Source organism: Macaca nemestrina, chromosome 10, assembly GCF_043159975.1.
Source record: "Macaca nemestrina isolate mMacNem1 chromosome 10, mMacNem.hap1, whole genome shotgun sequence".
Classification (NCBI taxonomy): domain Eukaryota; kingdom Metazoa; phylum Chordata; class Mammalia; order Primates; family Cercopithecidae; genus Macaca; species Macaca nemestrina.
This window is the reverse complement of record NC_092134.1, coordinates 137798251-137825974: the sequence shown is the minus strand read 5'-3', so window position 1 is coordinate 137825974 and position 27724 is coordinate 137798251.

Genomic DNA, 27724 nt, shown 5'->3' with positions numbered 1-27724 from the left:
TTTATTCACTTTGTGGGCTCTTCAGATGACAGGTTCTCAGTAAACATATTTGGAGTGAGTAAACAGTATTTTTAGTCTTTTAGTGCATGAATAAATACGTATGTGTTAGATGTTTGAGTGTTCCTTATAATCTATCCTTTCACCAACCATGGTGACTACATGCTCCACATCCACCTTCCAGCCTCCACTACTTTGGACAGAATTGGGAATGAAAAGTGAAGAAAGCAAGAAGGCAAGAAAACTCAGGCTTATGTAAATATATTCCCTTCTTGAAAAATATGTAAACAGAAAAGAAGAGGTTACGTTTACATGGAACTTTGATGGGTAAGAAGAGGATTGTGAATGTTTTTTGCTGCTGGAAAGATATTTTTGCTCCTTAAAAAATATTAAGAATCTCACTGAAAGGGTCAAGTGTACCTTGTTTGACTGAGCGTCCAACAATAGGGGCTTTCTATTCACAGCACATTTCATACTTGCTCTGTTGCAACCCAACTGTTTTTCAGTGAAGCCATGTGCCTTGATTATATTATCACTGCCTTTTGAAGACTCTCTTGAGGCTTTTTTTGAGAGCAAAACCCCTCTCAGTTTCACTGCAACGTGCAGGAGAAAAGGTAAGTGATGTGAATTCCCTGTTGGGGTCATTAGTATCACGTGCTGCACTGAGTGGGACTTCACATCCTTCCCTTGGCTGTGTGGACAGAGGGCTGCACCCCTGCCTGACAATCTCCAGCCCCAGAGACCATACAGGCAGGTCCCAATTCTCTTCCTAGGAGCACAGACAGTCAGATATGGGGGAAGAGCACAGTTACAGGATTATTGGTCATTTATTGAACCTGCAATATCCTAATTATTTCACCAAGATATGGTCAATACACTCCTCTAGTTCTCTTATCTCAGTTTTCTCATCTGGAATATAACCTGCATGGAGAATCCTTGTTTTCGATTCCACAGAGTATGATACAAATTCTGAGAATTTAACTTACTTTTTTTCCAATTGGATCACTATCTGAGACACTTCTGCCACCTCAAAAGCCACAAAGAAGGTGTGGTTCATACCCATTAGAGGACCCATTAGGGATGAGGGTCATGTCGGGATATTCCTTTATTTTGTTGTGTCTGTAAACGTTTTCTTGCCTTCCTCCAACTGAATATGCTCTGGGTCTCAATGAGGCAGCTCCCCACTGGAAGGTTCTGGTCACTCTCATTGGCCTTAGGAGAAGGGATGGGAAGCAGAAATCATTTTCCAACAGTCACCATTCCAGACCAATGATTGTACACCCAGGATAGTTTGCAGAAAGCTATTAAACTGATCATCATTCAGCCATTTTCTAACCATCTATTAGCCCCTGGCCTTGCTACCTGCTCCTCTAGGCACCTTCCGAAGAGGTGAGGCATCCCATGCACAGTTCCTCTTTTCTCTTCTCTCCAACTTGCTGCGGCTCTCTCCCTTTAAAGCCTCTTCCCTTAGGTGTCTCATCTCCCTTTTCTCGCCTAGGATGTGCCATCTTCCCAGTGGTGAACCCCCATCCTTTCAGGCTTCTTATGCCTGAAACATCCACTTAAAATCCCAATGACTTTGTCTAATTCCTCCACTTCTGTTGCTTCAGTAAAAAGGAGGAACACGTTCTAATCTCAGTGCTGACTAATTCAAAAGGGTAAGATGGTTGAGGTGGGGATGGAGTTCTGGACTCCATCCACAGTATGGGTGGCAGAGGAAGAAAAATTGGGCCAAAGCAGGCTTTACTCTGGACTGTGTCCATTTTTCTCCAGAAATAATCTGAAACCAGCACATTATATTTTCATGAGAATTAATATCATTCTGAAGACCTTTGTCTGGTCTTCATGAGAAATTTGTATTCCTTTTATTTAATTTCAACTCTTGCAAGATAATCATCATCATCTTATTATGTTAAAGGAGAATTTGCCCCTTCCCTGTCCTGTGCTTTATTCCACAGTTGCATCACATTTGCTGGCAGGCAATGGTGCCTTGCCCAAATCAATTTTATTGAACACCTCATGGTCCTTCCCCAGTTGGGGTAGGGGAAGGGGGGCATCCCCTCAACTATTCACAAGTAAAACACGCTCTGAGCTCCAGGGAGGTGATGGATTTTAAACCTATAATGCATCCATCAGCATTGTTAGTGAGCAACCAGATGATGGTCAGGTTGCCCAGAGGTGCACTGTGCTGTGAGTACTGATGGGACGGGCTTCCCCGTCATCATCACCGAGACTCAACCCCTGAGTCTCAGAGGGGATGGAGGAGAGTGCAGAGGTTTGCTGCCATGCTACATTTCATGAAGAATGTGTTTTTCAGCCATCACCATTTCGGGCCAATGATTGTACACCCAAGATAGCTTGTGGGAAGCTATTAAACCGATCATCATTCAGTCATTTTCTAAGCATCTATTAAGACCTACCATGTGCCAGAAGGCATGAAAGTGCCTTCATGGGCAGTGCAGGCAGGGTGAGGCACTGGGAAGCCTTCCTGTCACAGAGGGATATGTTTGTAGGGATATGTGGATATGTTTCAAAGTAGGAACAAACTTTATTTCCTCAAAGTTATCAAGAGCCTCAGCACTGACGGTTCAGTTATGTTTATCTTTCCTTGGCTCTTTGTCCTAAGACACCTTGTTGGATGCTTTCTGGGCTGTAGACTGTGAAGAGGCAGCCAGGCTGGAATGATGAGAGCACTGGCTCTCATCATTTGGATCAAGGCTGTGGCCCTGGCCCTGCCATTAGCATGTGACTGTTAGGCCACATCTATTTACCTTTCTGGACCTCTGTTGTAACCAAGGTGCTTACATTCCTTCAATACATATCAAGCGCCAAACCCAAGGACCAAATAGTTCCACTCCCAAGACTTTATTCTACGGCAGGTTTTTCTCAACCTCATCATTACTGATTGACATTTTGAACCAGTCAGTTCTCTGTTGTGGGAAAGGTCTTCTGCCTTATAGAATACTTAAAAGCATCTCTGGCCTCTACCTATGAGATGCCAATAGTAACACCTCCTCCAAACTTATGACAGTCAAAGTCCCCAGACATTGCCAAATATACCCTGCAGGACTACATCATCCACAGTGGAGAAACATTCTCCTAGGATATCAAAGGAAAGATGGTTGTATCTGCAATTAGGGCTGTGGCAGCATTGCATGAAAACAATTTGCATTACTAGTAGGAAAAGAGTTAATAGAATTATGATACTTTCATTTGATGGCATATCCTATAGTCATTAAAGATAAAAATAAGAAATTACATATGAAAGAAATTACATATGAACAAAATTCATATATGAAGTTTTATATATATATATATATATATATATATATATATGCAGAACATTACAACAGTGCAGCTGTGTAAAAATACTCTATGTTATAAAATCTGAGGATTGGAAAGAACCTTAAAGGTTACCTTACCAAACAACCTATTTTCTGATCCCCAGGTCCCTTAGGAGATGTCTTCACTAAGGGGACATATACCTCCTGCCTAAACCCCTCTGTATTCATTGCCTGTGGCTGCCACAAGAAATCACCACCAATTTGACAGTTTAAAACAACAGAATTGTTTTTCCTCTGATAGTTCTGGAGGCTAGAATTCTTCAGAAGCCATGCTCCCTCTGAAGGCTCTAAGGGAGAATTCTTCCTTGACATCTTCTAGGGGCTCCTAGAATTCCTTGGCTTATGGCATCACTCCAGTCCCTTCCTCTGTTTTCACATGGCTTCCTTTTCTGTTTCTGTGTCTCACATATTCCTCTCCTCATTCTTATAAGGTCATCAGTCATTGGATTCAGGGCCCTCCTTAAATCAGGATTATGTCATCTCCATATCCTGAACTTAATCACATCTGCAAACACCCTGTTTCCAAATAAGGTCACATTCACAGGTACAGGGGAGTTAGGATGTGGACATACCTTTTGGATAAGGGAGTCTCAGTTCAATCCACAACATCAATTTGATTAACAAAGTTCCTGAGGCTGCATCTTCTAATCTTGGGCAGCTTTGAAGCAGAATGGTCTTCACATTGCATAGACATCCTTCCATATGCATAATTATTAGACATCTGAAGAAATGTCAGTAATTGGAGTGGTCGGGGAGACAGAGTGAAATAGTTTGTTTTTATTTAGATATATATTTTTCCAGCTTAAAGTAAAAACCTGCTTTACCTTTCCTCACAGGATTAAGTCACACAGTTCATGTGAAAGAGCTTTGTAAATTTTGGACCGCAAACCCAACATAGGGAATCTCATTGATGATGGCATTTTCATTTTGCAGATGTGTATCTGTTTGGTGTATAATATCTGAGAAGCCTCTCTTTAAGCCCATGCTTGGAGCATCTGTAAAGGAGGATCATCAAAATATATGTTTTTTGGAAGATAAGATTTGCTATTTTAAAAATATTATTGAATAATATTTTCTACTTTAAAAAAAGTCATCATAAAAATCAAAATTGGTGAATTTACTTTTAACTATAATCATCATCATCATCATAATTATTATTTATTATTATTATTATTATTATTATTATTTATTATTATTAGAATGAAGACTTTGCAGCAAGCATCTTTCCATGTTTTCATCAAACCCTTTTCACTGCTTAAGGCTTCAAAGAGCCCTCCCCCGGTCAGTGAGATGCAATGATCAAAGCTGTCTGTTCTTAAGAACAAATCAATCAAGAGTCACCCCAATTTTCCATCACACAGGGACCAATAACTTTTTTCCTCTCCATTAATTCTTCTTTCCTTTTCTTTTATTTGTCTTTATCTGCCTTTCCCCCAGTTCTATTCCCTCATCAATTTCTTTTTCACTTTCTTTCTCCTCTTCTCCCCTCCCCTCCTCTTCTCCCCATTCCCCTTCTCTGCTCCAATTTCTGTCCTGCTCTTCTTCCACTTCCCAGAAAACAGGTGTCAGACATCTGAGTCAAGCACAGAAAAGCAGCTCCTCAAAGTTATAACAGGTAGGGCTGGTTCAACATCTCACTTGGAACCTTCAGGGCCTCAGAAATACTCCCAGATCCCTCTCATGACACATAAATCACATTCATGCTAATGTGTCCCTCCTTCTCCACCCCTCAGACCCACCCAGTGACTACTTCCCAAGGGTCTTGGGGTGCCTCCTCCCTTGTGACTATATGGAGGGCAGCACTGGAACCTTGGGTTCAGGGCCTGTGTGGGTGGTTCACTTATGGAAGACACCAGCCACCCTGAGAGAGAACTGGTGAGCCCTGAAGGTGGCTGGCAAGGCCAAGCTTCAGGCCTCACTAGCTCAGCATTCATAACTGTGGCACCAGCCAGCCAGGGACACCTGGAATAAGAGAGAGTTGCCCCGTTCACTCTCTTAAGGCCGGTAACCAAAGTTTTCTTATTGGCCAAGGTTATTCTTCTTCTTCCCTTGCAAACATGTGACTGTGGACATTTGCTAAAGGTCTTTTAAGTTAAAGATCTCTTACCACTGGGTGCCGGGTCAAAATGTGGATAACAGGAAATTGGTCTTGGCAGTCAGGAGAAAAGATGCTATGACTCTTTTAGATAGTCTGGGACCAGGAGCTGTTTCAGATGTTAAGGAAATCACCAACCTCCCTCATCTGCACTTCCCCAACACACACACCACTGGAACCTCTGGACCACCAGCTGGAAGTCGAGTTCCAATATTACTGTGAACCTCTGGAAGTCTAGCTCCACACCGCTGGAACCTCTGAATCACCAATTAGAAGTCCAATTCCGATATTACTGTGAATCCACAGGATAACTCTTCAGATGTGGGATCTCATTTCCCCATTATAGAGGACAAGCATCATCCCTTCTATCTCCTTCCCTTGAAAATAAGCCCATGAGAAGACAGCAAGTTACAAGAAGACAATAGAACCATGGATGGTGGAGTACTAGAAGATGCCTTGGCCACACAGCATAAGAACTCTGTGAGTGACAGGAGGGAGCATGGCTCAGAGCCTCCGGTTTCCATGTAATTTTCACCAAGCTCTCTATAGCTGAATGGTGGCCCTTATAAGATACGTAAACTCAGTCTCTGTGAATGTGACTTTACTTGCCAAAAGGGTCTTTATAGACACATTAAGGTTAAGGATTTGAGTGTGAGACCATCCTGGATTAGGATGGGCCTCAATTCCATTGGCAGGTGTCCTTACGAGAGAAGAAAGGGGCAGGGTCACAGGGTATGGTCATGTGAAGACAGGGGCAGAGACTGGTGTTATGCTGCCACAAATCAAGGCGTTCCTGAAGCCACCAGAAGTTGGAAAAAGCAGAAGGAGGAAACCTTGATTTCAAACTTCTGGCTTCTAGAATTGTAAGAGAATACATTTCAGTCATTTTGAACCACTGAGTTTGTGGTCATTCATTATGGAAGCCATGGTACACTAACACACTCATTAAGAAAATATGACCTATTGGCACACAATTTCTCTATTACTAAAACATTCCAACTGTTGTCACAGAAAAACACATGTTTTGGAATCAGAGAGACCTGGTTTTGAATCTCACCTCTACCACCTTTCAACAGAATGTCCTCGGGCAAGCTGTATAGCCTCATGACCTCTTCTTGCTTAAAGAAAAGAGAGAGTAAGACCATCCTTCCCAGGGTGTTCTGGAGTGCAGATGTGGTAAGGCCCAGAGTCTGGTTTACAGCAGGCTTTGATGAAACGCTGGTATACAGCAGGCACTGAAAAAATGCTGGCTTTCTTCACCCTGCCTCTCAACTTCCTCTTCTCTTCCCCCTGCACAAAATGCTCTGCTGGTTCTTCCTGGAGATCTATAAAATCACATCCAAACTTCAGAGCAAACATGGAAGACCCTTCACATTTTGCCCACCACTCACCCATTTTCCTTTTGAATCAAATTTCCATCAATTATCCTCTAAAAACCTGTGCTTTAGGTACTTCGTTATCCCAGAACCAGCCTTCTACATACTTGATCCCAAGTCTTTAGCCCTACGCTTCACCCATGCCCATTCAACCCCACCCTCCACCCACCTCGAGAATCCTTCCTGCATCACGTCTGTTTCTGTTAGGGCAACTGAGCCGTCCAGATTCAGCCACAGAGCACCAGGATTCGGATGATAAAATGATCTGTTTTCAGGGTCCTTGATCCCACTCACTCCTTCTTACGCCTCCCCTTCCTATCCCCTAACTTGCTTTTCCCCAACATGAACTAGCTCCCAATACCCTCCCTCTCCACTCCCACAGCTTACTCACACTGTGGTACAAAACAATGGCAACAGCCTAAAATATTGCCTTCCACAGGGGACTCAAAATCCTAAACCTAAATAATGAATTGAATGCATCATCAAACATGGAAACACGGGGCCTTTCCAATGGCACCCAGCCACCCTGCCATCCAGGTGTGTCTGCTGTTAGGCAGGTGAGACAGCCCTCCCCGCCACAACCAATCAGCCCCACTGTTGCTGCCTGTCCCATTAGCTTGACTCTGAGATTTGAGCACCACTGGGTCTTGTCTCCCTGACTCCTGGTCTCCTTCTCCACCCAGCCTTCTTCCTCTTGCTTCTTCCTGCTACTTCATGTTCTAACTGCTCTCAGGGGTGGGGGGGCCGGGGGTCATCCATCTTGCTCACTGGGTATTCAATTAGAGCCGACTCAGCTCCCATCTTCTTCCCACCTCCCTCCCTCCCTCCCCCAGACGTCGCCCTTCAGGAAGCAATATATAACACCCTCCTCCTAAGGCAGCCTGCTGGCCACCCGCCATTTCCAACCTGAGTCCCCATTAACTACGCCAAGGCAAATGAATAAATAAATCTCTAAGGAGGGAAAGAAAGAGGAAGAAGTGCCGGTTCAGAGCTAATGAAGGTCACCTCCCAGCCAGGCCTCCCATTCCCCATTCTACAAATTGGAGCCCAGGACTGAGGAGGCAGCTTCCTCCTCAGACAAGAATCCTGCACGTGTCAGTTTTTCTGTGCATGTGTGTCCTGGGTCAGTTCCAGGAACACAGCATAGTATCACAGCTTTGCTGTTAACTGCTTAGCTGAATTTGGTCTGCACACATAATGACAGCTTAGGAGCAGAAAGATACCGTGGTTCCTGTTGAGACAGACAATGCCTGCTCAGATGACCGTATTGCGCCATATTGGTGGGGCACCGAATCAGTGGTCACTGTGGGCTTGATAGATCTGGCAGTATTACCATCATGTCAGGGATGGGAGAACTGTCTCACCCAAGATCTGAGATGATGGTGGCGCTCGATCTACTCATTCCTATTTGAATTTTCATTTGACAATATTTCCCAGAAAAGGGGACATACACCTCTGGGAATGTTTGGCTTTGTGCCAGGAGGTGCATGAAACCATAGTTTACACGAGATACTTCTTCTTGGAGGGTCAATTTTACTTGATTTTAAGTAATTTGAGATAATTTCATATTAACAATGATAGTATTATTAAGTTAGATTCATACATGACATAATATAATTATATACATACATATATTATGAAATAGAAGAAATGCTCATGTTAGCTTTCATGATTAAGCAGATGACATCAAAGTAATCTCTAGCTTGTTTTCTCTTTAACAGTTGTCCCCAGGGGGACACTATAACTCTCCCCTGATTTAGCGACGTCTCTTAATAGGTGCAGTTTGAGACGCTCTGTCCACAGCATCCCTGGGTTGATATGGGGAACTGACTCTAACACCCAAGGATCAGCCACCTCATGTAGGATTTGCCACTGAGCCCTTGCAACATGCGAGTAGAATGTTCACCCAGAGCAGGCCCAGCCTAAATCTATTGTCTCTTAGCCTGTCTGTACTTGTTGAAATCTTCACTAAGCCTCTTGCTTAACACCTTGGTTCATTACTTTATTTTTTTATTAATTTGTTTTTAATTTTTGGAGGACAGAGTTTCACTCTGTCACCCGGGCTGGAGTGCAGTGGCACAATCTTGGCTCACTGCAACCTCAGCCTCCCAGGTTCAAGCCATTCTCCTGCCTCAGCCTCCCAAGTAGCTGGAATTACAGGCATGCACAACCAAACCCAGCTAAATGTTGCATTTTTAGTAGAGATGGGGTTTCACCATGTTGGCCAGGCTGGTCTCAAACTCCTAACCTCAAGTGATCTGCCTGCCTGGGCCTCCCAAAGTGCTGGGATTACAGGCATGAGCCACTGCACCCAGCCCAATCCATCACTTTAAACTGGTCCTTTTCCCTACTTCAAGCCACCATCATTTCTTCTTGAACTATTGCCAACAGATCCCTAACTTTTATTTTCTTTTCATCTTCGCGTTTCCCCTAGCTCCTCTCCATGCTCCGACAAGAGAGATCCTACTAAAATATAAATGAATGGTTTCACGCCTGAAAATGTCCCATTGCTGTGAGATAAAAATGAAACTCTTTCATACTGCCTCCAAGGCCCTAGGCGACCTGTGCCATGCCTTCCAAACCATCCTCAGCTCCTCCTGGCTTCCTCTACCCATTAAGCTCCAGTTAGTCTGCTCTCTTTATGATGCCTTGAACATGCCAAGTCCCTCCTGCCCCAAGGCCTTTGCAGAGGCTGTGCCCTCTACCTGGAGACCCCCTTCCATACTCTTTTCAGGCCTCTTTTTCATATTTTATAGCACAGCTAAGATGTTACTTCTTTTATAAAATATTTTTTAACATCATTTTAATAGCACTATTTTCAACTCACTGAGAAGAAATACGATCTGTACTAGTTATGACCTCTAAATTATATACAAATTTTAATAAAGGCACATTTAAAAATATTTAGTGTACAAAAATAACTCAAAAACAGTTGTGAAACTTTGCTCCCTGGAGCCCTACTTCTTCTGAAAAGTCTTCCCAGATCACTCGATTTAAAAGAAGTGCCTTTTTCAATTGTTTTCTGAGATGGATTTTTCCATATAGCAATTACCATAACCTGTAGTTGTGGGATTATTATTAGTATTAGCAGCAGTAGTTGTTGTTGTTAGATATTTAATGTCCAACTTCCTCAGTAGTTTTTTTTTTTTTTTTTTTTTTTTTTGAGACGGAGTCTTGCTCTGTCACCCAGGCTGGAGCGCAGTGGCCGGATCTCAGCTCACTGCAAGCTCCACCTCCCGGGTTCACGCCATTCTCCTGCCTCAGCCTCCCGAGTAGCTGGGACTACAGACGCCCGCCACCACGCCCGGCTAGTTTTTTGTATTTTTAGTAGAGACGGGGTTTCACCGTGTTCGCCAGGATGGTCTCGATCTCCTGACCTCGTGATCCGCCCGTCTCGGCCTCCCAAAGTGCTGGGATTACAGGCTTGAGCCACCGCGCCCGGCCTCCTCAGTAGTTTATAAGCTCCTGGAGAACAAAGAACATGTCTTTTCTGCTCAGCCCTGAACACACAATGATCAGCCTAGGACCTGCCGCCTACAAGGGGCCAAATATTGTTTTGCTTTATGAATGAATGAGTAAATGAATGAATTGTCTCTAAATGCCACTTTGGATTGATGGGTTTAGTCAGTGGGACAGCAATTCTCATTCCTTTTCTATATTAAGTCTATTTAACCGTGGAAGAACAGCAGTCAATGGATATTTTCTTTGTTTGAGTTTTTTTGGTTACCCAAGCCATCCTGTTAAACAGGAATTATTAGTTTTAAATTCAGATTTTAAAATTAAGATGAAAATGAAGACTGTGGGCTTTGGAGTTCACTAGATTGGAATACCAGTCCTGATTCTGTCACTTACTAGCTGTGTGAGCCAAGCCTCAGTTTTCCTATGCATAAAGCAGGACTAATAATAGTACGCCAGTTACAGGGTTATTTTGAGCATTAAATAAAACGGTATTCATAAACTACTTAGCACAGCATTTGGCCTTCAGTATGTGGTCAATGAAGATACACTACTCTTATTTTTCTTATTAGGCTCAGAGCAGGACCTGTTTTTTCAACCACTGTGCTAGAGACGGCTAACTGCTCCCTAGGATTCACATTCTTTCTTTCTTTTAGTTGTATCATCAACACCACTATCCCACCACTCCCTCTCAGCACACACACAAAATTAACTAGACACATTCCCACGTAGTTACAGACTATATTTCTCAGGATTTTGCACATAGACATAACCCACAACTCGAAGTTCTTGCCAGTGGAATGTAAGAACAAGAGAGGTGCAATTTCCATGTCACTTGGATTTTGCAGACAGACATGGCCTGCGACTCAAAGTTCTTGCCAGTGGAATGTAAGAACAAGAGAGGTGCAATTTCCAAGTCACTTGGTTAAAGGCAATTGCTTGTCTCCGCTTCTTATTTAAAAGAGAGACTTATTCAAGACCAAGTTTCTGTCATGCAGAGGAGGACAACACCTGAGGGAATGGGGGAGACACAACGTGAAAGAAACCTGGGCCCCTGTAGGACCTCAAGGAGCAAAGCTGCCCTGTTCTTCTGAGTTGCTCGCCTCTGAACTGCTATAAAGTAGAGAAAACACTTTATCTTATACAAAAGACTGTATTTCAGGTTGTCTTGTTATTGCGAACGCTGCAATTTATATGGCCTCTTCTTGACAGTCTTAGGAAAAAAAACTGATTGCATCAGTATTAGAATCACAATTCTGTAACTCGAACTCTCTCACACACTGTGGTGCTAAGGAATGTGACGTGAAAAGTAGTGGTTGTTCTCTGTGATGTCAGCTTTGGAAGCTGAAGATATGCATCCACCTTAATACTTCACCCTAAACCCATCAGTCAGACACCAGTCCCCACTCTATCGCAGTAACTACAAGACTTTGGCCAAGTCACTCTAATTTCTGAGTCTCTGTTTCCACATCTTTAAGAATGGGTAATGTATTACCCTGCCAACCTTACAGACTTATGAGTATCATGTAAAGGAACAGTAAACTGGAATGTGCCATGCACTGAGGAATGCTGCTGATGCTTTTCACCTCATTCCTTGGCTCCAGTCCTCAGCAACTCTGAGGGAGTCTACTCACCATGTGTCCCAGCTGGGCTGGGGTGGCCCTTCTGGTTAAAGGAATAGGCCGATGTTTGTCTCTCAGTAAAGGAGATCATCTGTGCTTTGCACACTTGCCTTTCTTCTAGTTATTTAAGATTTTTCTGTTAAAGATGCCACCCTGGAGCATACCTTGCTGTGAGCTTGTGAAGTGGCTCCTAGAACATTTTTTCCAGCTAAGGCAGAAGATGTTTCCTTGGGAGGACACCAGAACAGGAGACATAAAGTCAGAGAAAAAACAGTTCCTAGACCAGGAACCCAGCCCCAGCCCTGACACTGAGTCTCTCTGCTCCCATGGACCAGGCACTTGCTCTCTCTAAACCTGTAATCTAGAAAGTTTGTTTTCTAGCTCTAAATATCTGTGATTCTAGGTACTGTGAAAAAAAAATGAGGAAGTAAGGGTAAAGCAAATGGAGTGGAACTCTAATAGATGGGAATTCATTCATTCACTTACTCATTTATTCCTTCATTCTTCCTTTGTATCTTTTAGCAAGATGTCATGGAGCCCCTACTAAATGAGAGGCACGGACTGCTCACTCTCCCAGACACAGGAGTGAGGAAAAGGATCACTATTTGCTAGCACCAAGTAAAGCCCACAGTTGTCCCCTGTGCAGTTAATTCAGGCCAGTGCAGGTAGCCAGATGACAGACTGAGAGCTGGATTCCCAGGTTCATTCACTCATCCCTATCTTTCAATGTGACCCTGAAGCAACAGTGGCTAAAATAAGATAATCAATAAATAAAATAAGAGTAATAGGAAAAATCACATCTGTTTAAAACTAAATGATGAATACAAACCTCACACCATATTGGATTCCAAAGACCACAGAACTGCCATGTCAAAACCACAAAGACAAGGCAGCAACATGTACAGGACAGAGCTTGAGCTCGAAATCTGGGTTGTTGCCCATGATCCGTCACCAACTACAACATCGGTGTAGCTCTGATCAAGGCACCTTCCGTCTCCGAGTCTTAGTTTCCTGTTCTTTAAAGTCTGGTCTGAGCTTAAACTGGATTTTCTCCAAGGCCTCTTCCAGGTCTGATGTTACATGATCGGGCCCTGATATTATTCCATAAGGTAGTATTCCCTTCTAAAAACAGCAAAACACAAATTCCCCAAAGCCAAATGCAACACCTTTGTTTCCTTTGCATGGCTGATTAAATTAGTGAAAACCAAACAGGCTTTCACCGGAGAGCCTGGGAAATCGCCAGATATTTGGGGAAGATTACTGTGGTTAGTGCACAGTTGTCCTTGGCTAGGATGTGCAGGCCTTCAGAGTTTTCTTTGAGTTTTGATTAAGCATGAAATTGAGAAGCTCAAGCTGTGTAGACAACAGGCCTGAGTCTTTCCTTACCCGACAATGCTTCTCAAGAAAGACTCTTTTAACACTTGCTATAAGGGAGGTATATTTATTCTTTGACTCATTTTTTGTATCTCCATTCCATTCTTTGTGGTTGCATAAAGCATGTACATCTATTTACAACCCTTCAAGGTGAGTGCAATTATCCCCATTTTATAGATAAGGAAAACAGGACTAACAGACATGAGCTAACTGGCCCAAACTAGAAAATTGAAATCCAGGTCTTACTGATTCAAAAGCCTGAGCTTTTCCACAAAATCAATGGTTCCTGAGTAATCCATTCTAAAACGAATGCTTGAGACACATATGAATTTGGAGGAAACTTAGGAATCCTTGTATTAGCCACACAAAAGAATAGCAGGACTTCCTGGGCCCATGGAAGAAGGTGACAAAAAATAAAGGTGGAATCTAATGTCCGTGCTACATCTCATATGACATGCTCCGACCAAGCAACTTAAAATTGGGAGCCTAATTTTTAGTCTTGCTTCTCCAGCCCATTATTTCTGAAAATAACATATTTTTACTTTTCTATATTTCACAGGATGTGGCAGTCTCCTTGAGAAAAACAAAGCAAAGATGCTTTGCAAATAAGTATATGCTGAATGAATGAATTACCACAAGTTATTCCTTCTGTGTTCATTAATTAATGTTGCTTCATTCATCAGCTGCATTGTCCAATTTACTTTAGCAAACCGGCTGCCATTAACTCCAGAGAGCTTATGAAGGGTTGAGATAATTAGTCTCAGTACCCTTAAGGAGAAATGGAGGTACAGTCTTGCTCTCTTGAAGAATTGCACACTAAGAAACCATAAACCAGAATCTAAATGAGTTATTGACTGAATATGAAATGATCAGATTGATGCATACTTAAATGTTGCAACTGCATAGATCTAGAAGAGAATGTGTTTTCTAAAGTAGATGGGATGTTCCTTTTGCCATGCTAAAGATGTAGGTCTAATCAGTCTCTCTGACTCTTAGCAAGCTGGAAATTCTGCAGCAGGCTGCTTACCGCCCAATGTGCCCAGCATAGCCAGCTTAAAATACAGGAAACGCCTGTGGTATATTCTAAGAGGGCCCCTTTCCCTTAAAATAATCTCTTCCCCATTAGCCTCTGGCAATACTTGGCATGCTGCCATTCATTTCTTGTGCTGATATTTTTTTTTTCTGGAATAGGAGCAATTGACAAGACAAGAACTGAGATGGGGCAGTTCTGATACAACTGACAAAGAATTAGCTGTGCAGTGCATGAGACCCTGCATAAAGACAAATGTAAGTGAAGACACCCTGTCAGACAAGTGAAAGTTTGGCAGCCCATTGAGCCTGGTGTGCTATCAAGGAAAGAGTAAAGATTGGAGAATTACATGTGTGCACACATGCATGTATGTGCACAGGGAAGGAAGCTATTTGAGAGAAGTTCCCCAGCCAGGCTGCCCAACAGAGCTTGTAGGAGGGCCAGTCAGTGTTACCATCTTCCCTCTGGTCTACTCTACCTCTATATTTCCTCTTCCCCCAACCCTTTGTAGAATTTAATGAAAGCATATTAAATAGATCTCGGAATGACCAAGCAAGCTAGCAAATCAACCTTCCAAAGCAGGCAGCCTCGAATGATGACTGGGCTGCCAGTGCTTAAACAGAACTGAAGTCAAGAGGCCTTGATTTCATTCTGACTCTGCCAGTATTGGAGAATGGCCTTAATTCCTCTCCAGTTCTATCATTCAGTGTTTGACCCTCTAAGTTCCCTGGGAGCATCACAATTCACTGTTTTCCCGTGTGTCTTAAAGTTGTAGACTGAACCGGGGTGGCAGGCTCTTCAGCCACAGTCAACCAAGGATGTGTACAGAGAGCTAGTCAAGGAGTATGTGTGTGCATGTGCATGTATGAATGGGGTGGGGGTAGGGAAGAGAAGCTTAATCTCCATCTTTCATTCATATACTACACAAACATTTGTAGAACACTTACTGGGCATCAGATACTAAGCTAGACAGTGATACCTTAAAACAAAACTCCGTGAATATATTTTAAAAATACTCCGGAGTATAAATTAGAGGAGCTCACAAGAGTATGCACATGAAAATGGGATAAGGATGTAGGTGAAGGAACATTACAACAAGTAGTATGAAATGGGGAAGTTAACCCCAGAAGACAATCTGAAAATGTTGAGGTTTGAGGAGAAAGAGAGGGAAAAGGTCACCCTGGGCATAATTTGGCTCCAAGATAAATTTTCCCTCTAGTAGAAATTGGCCAAGAAAAAGCAGCAGAGTCCTCACTCTTCCCCTAAAAATTGGCTGGGATCTTTACCCAAAGCACTGTTATGCATTCGAACATTCTATGACTATATTTATACGGGAAAGAGAGAAAACAATTCACAGCCACCACCCGCCCCCCAACCCAGTTCTTTTTCTTGCTGCTCTCCATTTGTCTTTGTTGCTAGCATGTTATTTCACTAGAGAAGAATGTCCTATTTTAAGGGACAGAAGACAGTATGTGGGGTGGAAGTTATACTAATAAATTTGACATGAAATGAAAGGAGACCACCTCTAACTTCTTCATGATAAAGGAAAACCAAGCCCAAACTCCTGAAACTCGCTGTCATCTCAACGTGATAGGGAGAACTTCAGGAGAGAAGAGATCTTCAGAGGGTAGCTGAGCATGTGCCAGGTTGGTGGGGATGTACAGCAATGCCTTGAACCCCCTACGATTTTATTAGTGCCTGACCCTCTCGGGAATTTCCTAGATCTCCTCTATGGCTAGATGCCTCCTTTTACTCAGAATGTGGTACCTACATCCAGCTCCCCTTGGATGATGCCAGTCCTAGACACCCTGTGTCATTGGATACACATTTATTGATTATCTTCTGTTCCAAGAAACTCCAAGTCCTAAGAACTTAAAGATGCATAAAATTTTCCCTCCTGCAAGAGTATTCGTTTGCTAGGGTAGCCGTAACAACACACCGTAGACCATGTGACTTAGACAGTAGAAATTTATTTCTCACAACTCTGCAGGAGAGAAACCGAAGTACACGGTGTCAGCAGGTTTCGTCTCTTCTGAGCCTCTCTCCTTGGCTTGCAGATGGCTTCCTTCTCACTGTGTCCTCATGTGGCCTTTTTTCCCCATGTGCACGCATCCCTCGTGAGTTCAAATTTCCTCTTCTTATAAAGACACTAGTTAGACTGGATTAAGGACCATTCTAAGGGCTCATTTTAACTTAGTCACCTCTTTAAAGGCACTTTCTCCAAATGCAGTCACTTTCTGGACTACTATGGGTTAGGACTTCAACATATAAATTTGGGGGAGACACTATTCAGCCCAGAACAGCAAGTCACCTCCCTTTACTGATGATAAAACAGGTGTCTTAATACAACACGCATGAAAAAAAAAAGCCTCAATTTGTGTAAAGGTCCAACAAACTGTATCACAGTTGAAGCACTTTTGGTCACACTAGGTACTTCCTACAAGTCTGATGACATGACCTTTTCTCGGGTGTATGCGGAAACCTCTACAATTGCAGGTTCTGTAGAGGTTGAACATGCAAAGAGAATTCTAGGCAGAGGGAACAGATGAAGCAAAAGCACAGGCATGGGAAGATCTTAGTGAAAAATTTGTGTGTGTAAGGTGTTGTCTTATAGGGGAGGGTTAGGAGAGGAGAGAAAAGGTAGGTTGGACCCAGAGGCTAAAGGGCTGGACACACGTGCTAAGGATCTGGATTTCATCCTACAGGCCTCCAGTGGCAAGTGGACCTTATTTTAAAGGCATATGATTGTAGGTGGCTGTGTGAATAATGGACCAGAGAAGGCAGAGGCTCAGACAGGGATTCCACTTAGGAAATGACTGCAGAGGTTTGGGCCCTTGTGGAACAGTAAGGAAGCCACAGGGTCAGGGGTAGAGGTTGCCCTCATTGCAAAGGCATGGGGCATCGCAAAAAGACTCCCAACGCCCTTTTAATCACTCAGAACAGACAAATGCCAGTCAAGTCAGACTCAAGGGAAGGCCATTGGCCAGAGCTTTTTTGTAAATGCTGGCACAATGCCATTGGTTTCCCTTGTACTTGAACTGAGATCATACTGAGGGAAGAAAGGAATGAAATCAGAAGCTCCTGGATGATACGTGGGGAATCTTGGTCACCATGTCAGCTGTTGGATAATTTAATTAATTCTTAGAAAAGTGAGCTATAGCTTCTCTTTCTCATTACAGTATTCTTGAAAGAAAAACATGTGCCTTCTGCTAACTGTCTGGCAATTCTGAATGTCAAGGCCAAGTCCTGAAAATGGGTGCTGGGGACTGCTTAAGAGGTGAGTCAAGGTGGGTCTCATCCACTGGATCAGAGGGGGCTTCTTCACTACTGGATGCAAATCCTGTCTTCTACAGATGCCAGAGCAGAGATTGTGCCTATTTCAAGGGGGCCCACTTGACTTGATTTCTTTTTCTTAGAACTTTTTGTTCTCTCACTCAGCATTTGTCAAGCACCTTGTATGTGTCAAGCTGATGATAGGCATTGATGCTACAAAGGTTGTTGTCACCCGGTCCAGCAAAATCTCTTGCTGTCTGGTAGGGACCAGGCAAATATAAATGGATGAGTTAAAGTACTGTCTAATAGATACCTCATTGGAACGATGAACCAAGGACTCCAGAGAAAGAGCCACACCTGACTGCCTGTCGTCCTCTGACAGAGGGTATCATGTTGTATGCAGTGTGATCATCTACTGAGACCATAGGACCAATTATATGGCTCATTGACCTGCATGGGTACCTGGGACTTCAGCTCACACATTTAGGATAACCAAGCATCCAAAAGGTATGAAAACACAGAACTGACAGCCAATCCATTAAACCACTCAAACATCTATTAACTACCAATTGTGTAAAATTTTCTGAATTTGAGCACTGTAGGGGTATAGAAGGGCACACGAAGATCAACAACGGGAGAGGAAAGAGAAGAGTAAGAGAGTTAGCATCTGTTGACCGTCAGGCATCATGTTAAGTATTTCATATATACTATTTAATTCTGAAAGGGTCTTTTGTGCAAGTTAAGAAGCTGAGGTGACATGAGTTGCTCAAGTTCACACAGACAGCATGGAGTGAGCCATTGCAACGCAAAACCCATGTCCAATTCCTCACTCCTTGCTACTCTAGCAAGAGTTCTGGGGGTAAGTTTTGTAAGGAGAGAAAGAGAAGAGGGAAAATCCCTGACAGCAAGTGAAGCAAAAGCCTGGATATCTGAGTGGGAGGAGACACCCATCGCAGAGCCCACCCATCCTGATTTTCCCAGAGGCGCCGGAGCAGAGCATGCCCCCACTGCACCTAAGCACATGGAAAGGTGTCCATAGACTGCTGCATTTGTATTTTTACTGGGCCAGCATTGAGGAATTTCACAGACACGTATGTTGTGTACATACGTGGGCTATCACTTTTTAGGTGGATATACATGTTAGGATCATCAGAATAAGCATCGCTTTGAAAGAATGATTTGAATTTGCACCTTTTTGTCATCATGAAAATTCTCAGTTAATGGATGTCAGAAAGTCAGTCACTATTCTGTGTAAAGCATGATGACATTTTGGATCTTGGCACCAAATCAAGAAACTCATTTTGGAATAGCATATATAGGCCAAAAGACTACAGAAATCTTATGGTTTCCTCTGGCTAATCTTTATCAAGTTCATACAAAGTGCCAAGACACTATGGGAAGAACTTTGTACATGATTTTACTTCAGCTTCACAGCAAACTCTAAAAGTAGGTAACTTGGATAATCCTGATTTTACAGACAAGAAAATCAAAGATCAGAAAGATTAAGTGACTAGATCAAGGCCAGCTGTTTCTATGCACTTTAGCATATTAGCTCATTTAATACTCACAACCCCTTTATGAGGTAGGTACTATTATTGTCAGCATGCTTTGCATTTTACAGACAAGGAAACAGAAACAAAGAGAAGCCCAAGAGCATCCAGCTGGTAAGACCTTGAGCTACTCTTTGTCGCTGTGCTGGATTTGACCTGTAGAGTCCAGCTCTTAACTACCAGCCTCTCTCATCTCTTTGATAAGCTACAATTCTCCCCTCCTTGATGCTACCTTACAGAAAGAGATGACTTCCCTGCAGAATCCAGCTTCATCCTGTGAGTGTAAAAAGACCCTTGAGTATGTCCCCTGGGTAATAAAGCAGCTTGCATCCACAGCTTTTTTTCAGCTGCTGCTAAAATGCTTTTAAAGGAACTACTCAATAAATTGGGCTAATTTCAGTAGTGTTTATTTATCATTCTAATGGGCTGGTGCTCTGGGTATAATTATGTACAAGATAAACTGTCCAGTGGAGAGAAAAGGAAACTCCTTGCACTCAGAGCCGAGACAGGAAGATGAAACTCTGCCCTGAGACTCATGGGGACCCTTTCATTCATGGGTTATGAGAGACTGCAGGCTTTAAGGACCTCTGCCAATTCCATCTGTCTCTACCTCCAACACATCTGACCAGCGCAGTTCCCCGGGACTCACTCTCTCCACATGGAATCCGGAGTTCTTCCAGTGCAGTCTCAGGTTGCGTTTGCTTCTGGACAGAAGCCTCTCCGTCTTTGCCTCTGTCTGCGTTCCACTGAACCTCTGCTCACTCCTGTAGAACTGCTCGCTCTTAAGCCACATCGCTGCATTCTTAGTCTGGCCTCATAGTCTTTTGAATCTAAACACAAGACTTGAAGTTTTTGTCTTTTTCTTTCATTTTAATTTGATATTGCTAACTTTTACCCAGCTTTATAAATCTCCAACTCCTTCTGAATGTTATTTCCATCATTCATTATATGAACAAATATTTCCAAGAAGGGAGTAATCTGCAAGTCTGGAAAGCATGAATGCTTGTCTTCTTTCAAGTCATTGATGAAAAGTGTGGAACATGGATACAGCTCTCTGTAGATTTCCCTTGTGACCTGACTACAGGTTGACTTCAACCCATTGAGACAGTCAAATTCCCTATTGGCCAGTCCAGCTTCTGTGACATGTTTTCAGTGATTGCTGCCTAGACCCTAGAGACCGTTACTTTCCAGTCTAAAAATTCAGAATCACCAATTCAATGATCTGTTCTAAAATATAGACATAAATTAGTAATATTTGTATCTTTTTCTCTTTATAAATAGCCTCAGCATATTTAATATTTTATAGATACTAGATATTCTAATATTCAAATGTTTTATAATATTCTAGAATATTAAATAATATTTAATATTACATTCTAGAATATTCCATGTAATCCATAATATCCCAAAGTCATCTTTCTCTCCTGTTTTGAAAACTAAAACATTTGACCGTATCCAATATTTGATCCATTTTTTTCATGATATTTCAAAAGTTATAAACAATTGTCTAAGATCATAAATGATAATTCACTTAGTGGTTTAGTAGAGCCAGAAGGTTTGAATTTAGAAAGTGCATCCTATCCTCTTGACTCTGCCTATTCTCCCATGAAGGCCACAAGTAGAAAATTTGGAATCTATTTATTGCACCATAGACACACCCGTGAAAACCCCCCTCCTTATCTGTTTGTCAAGAGATCAGAAAGTTCTAGTTATTCACTTAAAGTCACAAGGCAAAGAACAGGAAAGATGTCTCCTGAGGTCAGCTGGCAACATTATGTAGTAACGGCATGTCTCCAACACGCTCTTCATCTCAGAACCTGAAGCCGACTGGCAAATTAGAAAGGACTGTAAGATTTGGGAACCTGAAGGAATTTGGAGATTATCTAGTATAGCACCCTCATCTTGCTGATAAAAAAATGAATCTCACACGAGGAAAGTGGCTTAATGAGTATTACCTGCTGTATCCATGATGGAGACAAGTTTAAAACCTCTGTTTTCTGACCCCTAGTCCTGGGCTCTTTCCATTTTACTGGGTTACTTTTCTAAACCCTGAGTGGCATATCAGACGAAACAGTTACAAGTGGTGCAATGGATTGGGGCTAAACAGTAACACAATTTTGAACAATTTTATTCAAGAGCACTATTTAAGTAAGGAGCCAGAAATAGAAGAAAACACAATTCTCATAGATACTGCTTAGAATGGTCCCTGTACCCTCCTGCCTGACATTCCCTTCACCCATCCTAGTTCATCAACATAGTGATAACTGCAATTCGTGAAACACTCATTTTACGGCAGGTGCTGTTTCAAAGTACTTTAACATACTAATTCATTCAATATTCACAAAACCTTATGAAACAGGTGCTAGTATTATCATCATCATATTTATTTTATAGATGTGGAAACTGAGTCACAGAAAAATTCAATAATTCCTCTAAATCTGCGTAGCTGCTAAAGGGATTTGAATCCAACAGGTATCACTCCAGAATTTGTGTTCTTCACTGTTAGGCAAAACTCTCTCTCCTGCTCACATACGGCTCTTGGGGCACATTGTCCAGACAGGCATCTCTTAATCAGGATAACCACCTCTTTTCAACAGCCCGTGCCTTTGTTTCCTGCCCTAGTCAATCTGATAAACTGATATGTGTCAATGAGCACAAATGAGCTACCCGTATGGGTTGATATCTTTTTAACAGGGGACTTCTGGAGACAGTGCCTTTGCATGAACTTCATTCAACAAACATTTTTCAGCTACGGGCTCCATAAAGGATATATTAAAGACATCCTCAAGAAAGTCAACTTTGCCCTTCCCATCACATGATGATGTCATCTGCCTGGTGTGTGGTGAATAATTACACTGTTGCTGAGACACACAATACACCCTGAGATCACCTCTTCCCTCCTAATCCTTCTGCTGAAGCAATTAAATATTAAGACATTGCAGAGCTCACAGTTTTGTGGTGCCTACACTGTAGGTACACTACGAAGGGCCTCACAACGTTTATCCTATTTAATCATCACACCAATTTATTTTACAGATGAGGAAACATCGGCTCAGAGAAGCAATTACCTGCTATTAAAGATCTTGCCCAAGTTCTCCAGCTGGAAACTGGCTTAAAAATGTTGAGATTCTAAACAAGTTTGTTTGGTTCTACAATCCTTGTTTTCCCTTTTTTTTTTTTCCTCTTTCTTTTTTTAAATCATCCTATGTTCTCTCACATCTATTAGCCCATTTCCTTTTTTTTTTTCTCTCTCTCTCTTTTTTTTTTTTTTTTTTTTTTTTTTTTTTTAATCATCCTATGTTCTCTCACATCTATTAGACCGTTTCAGGATAGAGGTCATCCAAGAGGGAGTGTGAGAGGTATTTTGTGGGAGCAGGATGGGGGTACATGCTGAAGTCACCAAGCATTATTGGAAGTCAACTGGAATGAAGGCTAGACTTAGAGATGGGGGACATGTAACATCATGTGATACTTCCCCTGCTTGTGAAGTTAAGAGGGTTTGGACAAGATGCTTTCTCAACTGTGATATGGTCCTAAGACAACAACATGTGAGGAGTAGGAGATAACTAGAGTCAGGACAGGCTCTCTTTGTCCCCAGCCTAACTGGACACCAAAAAGATGCAGAAAAAAACATGGGCTATGTAGAACATAAGTTGCTAGAAGTTCAATGTTTCCCAAACTTTTATGTCTTTTGCAAACCACATAGTGATTTTCCCAAATATGCATATCTCTGGGAAAATAGGCATCTTTCTGGACTACGCAGAACATAACTTGCTAGAAGTTCAATATTTCCCAAACTTTTATGTCTTTTGCAAACCACGTAGTGATTTTCCCAGATATACATATCGCTGGTTTTACTTAATTAAAGGAACATTTTCTTTTTATTAACAAATTATTGAAGTATAATAGTCATGCAAAGAAGTGCCCCAATCATAAATATATAACTTGGTAAAGTTTCAAAAAGTAAACATTCCTATGTAACTATCACGCAGATCAAGAAATGAATACCAATACCCCAGAAGTCCTTATTCTACCTCCCTCTAAACACCTCTTTTCTCTTCTTCAAAGGTAATCACCATCATAACTTCAAAAACCACAGACTAGTTTGGCTTGTTATAGAAATTTATTAAAAATGAAATTGTATATGTGTATATCTTAGTGTGCATATATATACACACATACATATATGTATACATATTTCTGTTTTTAATATGTGTATATATGTGTGTGTATATGTACAGGTATATATGTATGTGTGTGTATATACACACACATATGTACACACACATATACATACATATGTATATATGTATTAGAGATAGGGTCTCACTATATGGTGCAGGCTGGAGTGCAGTGGCTACCGTGATCTTAGTGCACCGTAGCCTCAAAGCCCTGGCCTCAAAAGATCGACCTACCTCAGCTTCCTGAGTAGCTAGGACTACAGGCATGTGCCACCACATCTGGCTTTTTGAAGTTAGACATTATGTAATCTTTTATGCCTGGCTTTTTGTTTCAACACATTGGTAGTCAGATTTATCTAAGTTTGTTGCATGTAGCAGTAATTCATTAACTTTCATTTGCTGTAGAATATTCCATTGTATGAATACACTATAATTTATTTATTCATTCTACAGTTGAGAGTAGTTAGACTGTTTCTAAAATATTGCTACTACAAACAGTTTTTTCATTTTTTTGTGTGGAAGTATAACATATTTCTGTTGAGTATATGTTTTGGAAGGGATTGCTGTGTCTAAGATAAGTGTATGTTCGGCTTTAATAAATACTGACAAAATAGTTTTCTAAAATGCAGTGCCAATTTATATTCACACCAGTAGTGCATGGCAGTTCCAGTTGCTCCACATCTTTACCAACACTTGCTATTGTCAGTCCTTTTATTTTTAGCCATTCTGATTTGAGTGCAAGAGTATTGCATTGCAGTTTCAATTTGAATTCCCATTTTGACTACTGAGGTAGAGCACCTTTATATTTAGATAATTCTATGTAGTGAAGTGCTGGTTCAAGTATTTTCCCACCTCCCTTTTTTTTTTTTTTTTTTTTGGCTGGGTCATCTTACTTTTTTCTAATTTATTTGTGGTAACTATTTACATGCTCTGGACACAAGCCCTTAGTTTATAACATGTATTGCAAACAGCTTCTCTCACTTTGGGAATTACTCTTTCACTTACTTAAGGGTAGGTACATTTATATAAACATTTTTAAGTTAATACAGTCCAGTTTGTCAATCTTTTTTATGACTAGTGCTTTCCTATTATCTTAAGAAATATTTTCCTATCTCAGGGTCATAAGTAAATTTTCCCAATATGTTATATATGTGCTTTATTATTTTACCTCTTACATTTGGGTTTACCATTCACCTGTAGTTAGTTTCTGTATATAGAGTGAGGTAGGAGCAAGATTCATATTTTTCATGTGGGGTATATACTTTACTGAATCCAATTTAGTTTAAAAATGTATCCTTTCCCCTTTCTCTGCAGAGTCATAAGTGCCCACATACTATGCATTTGCTCTGGATTCCTTACACTGGTCCATTAGTCTATTAGCCAATTCTTGTGTGAATGCCACGGTCTCAACCAGTGTAGCTTCACATTGATTCAGAATATCAGGTAGTCTAAGTCACATAACTTTGCTGTTTCACAAGATCAACTTGGCTTAACTTGGTGGTTTTCAGAATAAATTTAAGAATATAAATTTTAGAATCAGCTTATCAATTTCATACCTCAATGCACACACACATACAAAAATCTTCCTGTGATTTTGTTTGGCATTATTCTGAATGAATAAATCAGTTTGGGAAGAACTGACGTATTTAAGACATTGAATCTCCCAATTTATGAACATGTTGTATCTCTTATTTATCTTCTTTGATTTCTTTAAATAATACTTTGTACTCTTCCAGATAGAGGTGCTGTACTTCCTTTATTAAAATTATTCTTAGATACAAAATGTTTTTATTCTGTTGAAATGGCATATTTTTATAATTATTTTTCTAATCATTTGCTGCTAATAAATAAAATTGATTTTTGTGTGATTACTTTGTATGCAGTGATCTTACTAAATTTACTCTCTAAATACATTATCAGGAGATTCTTTTGACAGCTTTATATCCATGAATAGTGGCCAGTTTATTTCTTCCTTTTCAACCAATTTATCACATAGGTTGGTGCAAAAGTAATTGCGGTTTTTGCCATTATTTTTAATTACTTTTGCACCAATCTAATATTTCATTTATTTTGCCTTTTCATCCTGACTAGGATCTCTAGGTTAGCAGATGTCCTTGTCTTGTTACTGTTCTCAAGACAAAAGCTCCCAATACTTCATCTTTAAGTACGATGTTTGCTATAGGTTTGTAGGTGTTGTGTGTGCAGAGGTTATATGTGTGTGTGTGTGTGTGTGTGTGTGTGTGTGTGTGTATCCACTTTATCAGACTTGGGATATTTTTTTCTGTTTTTAATTTGCTGAGTTTGCTAGTTTTATCATAAATGAGAATTGAATTTCATCAAATAATTTTTCTGCATCTATTAAGATGATCATATGCTTGCTTTCTTTTGTGCTCTTCATGTGCTGAATTAAACTGATTTTTTCAACTTTCAATCGATCTTGCATTTCTGGAATAAACACAAATTGAACATTATTTTATTATTTCTTGTATCTTGGATTTTGCCTACTAATAACTAAAAATTTTGTAACTACATTTACAAGAGAGACTGGTATGTAATTTTCTCTCCTTGTAGTATCTTTTACAGGTTTTAGCTTCATAAATAATTTGGAATGTATTCCCTCATTTTATTCCCTAATAGACTGTGTGCAAGGCTGATGTTATTTCTTCATTAAATACTTATAAGAATTCATTGGGGAAGTTATCTAGGCTAGGGAATTTATTTCAAGAGGATTTTAATTACAGACTCAATTTCTTTAAAAGCAATTTATGTCATTTTTAAGAATTAGTGGTTGTTTTCTAGGAATTTGTACACTTTATATACATTTTTAAATATAATGATATAATTTTGTTCCCAGTATCCTTTTATATATCTATATTTAAAGTCTTTAGAATATGTGATTCCCCTTTTTTATTCCTGCTATGGTTAATTTGTGCCTTCTATATTTTTATTGATTAGCTTTGCCAAGATCAATTACATTTAATATCAATTATATTAGTCATTTATAAAGACATTTGAAAAATGTTAAAATTTGTGAACTCCTCTATGCTAAGTTTGTTTTCTCTTTGTGCTCTTCTGTACAGTGTTTTCTTACTTTTGTTTTCTTTGCATTTAGTAAGTTCTTTATTTGCGAACTTTTTGTGTGTGACGAGGAGAACAGAGTCTGGCTCAATTGCCCAGACTGGAATGCTACGATGTGATCATCGCTCACTGCAACCTTGAACTCCTGAGTCCAAGCAATCCTCCCACTTCGGCCTCCCAAAGTGCTTGGATTACACTGTACCTGGTCCATTTGCTAACTTCTTGAGATGGTATTTAGTTAAATAATTTTTAGCTTTTATTTTTTTCTAATACATACATTCAAGGACATACAGTTTTCTTTAATCATGGCTTTAGTTGTATGTCACAAGTTTTTTATATCATATTTCATTATCGTCTGGTTTGAGGTGTTATTTACCTTGTAATTCTTTAACTTACGCATCATGTAGAAGAGTATTGCTTAATATCCAAACATTTGGGAGTCTGATTTCTTAGCTTAACTCAACTGTAGTCAAATTAAATATTTTGTGTGATTTTAAACTGTAGAAAAGTTTTGATGCCTGCCTTATGAACCAGTGCATGATCTGTTCTATTAATTGTCACTTGTGCACTTGAAAATTATTGTTAGGTTCTATATTAGTCAGCTTGGGCTGCCATAACAAAGTACCATAGACTGGGTGGCTTAAGCACCAGAAGTATATTTTCTCACAGTTCTGGAGACTCAAAGTCTCAGATCAGGGTGCCAGCATGGTCAGGTTTTGGTGAGAGGGTTCTTGTTTGCTCACATAGCTGAGAGAGAGAGCGACAGTGAGAGAGCAAGAGAGACAGAGAGCGACAGTGAGAGAGCGAGCGAGAGAGAGAGAGAGAGAGAGGAGTGCAAGGTCTCTGTTGTCTCTTCCTACAAGGGCACTAATCCCATTTCAAGGGCCCCCACCCATCAGGTCATCTAAACATAATGTCTCCATCAGTCCACTTTTTGCTGCTAGAACAAAATACCACAGACTTGGTAATTCATGTAGACAAGAAGTTAATTTGGTTTATGATTCTGGAAGCTGGGAAATCTAAGAGCAGGCACCAGTATCTGGTGAGGATCATTTCATGGCAGAAGGGCAACACCTAGTAACCAAGCCCAACTTATCTTTTCATCAGAAACCCATTCCTGTGATAACTACTCCCCTCCCAGGATAACAACATTAATCCATCCCTGAGGGAGGAGCTCTCAGGACCTAATCACCTTTTAGCGGATCCACCTCCCAATACTATTACAATGGCAATTAAATTTCAGCGTGAGTTTTGGTGGGAAAATTCAAACCATAGCACCTAATTAACTCCCAAAGGCCTCATCTCCAAACACCATCACACTGGGTGGGTGTTAGGGGTTCAACATACG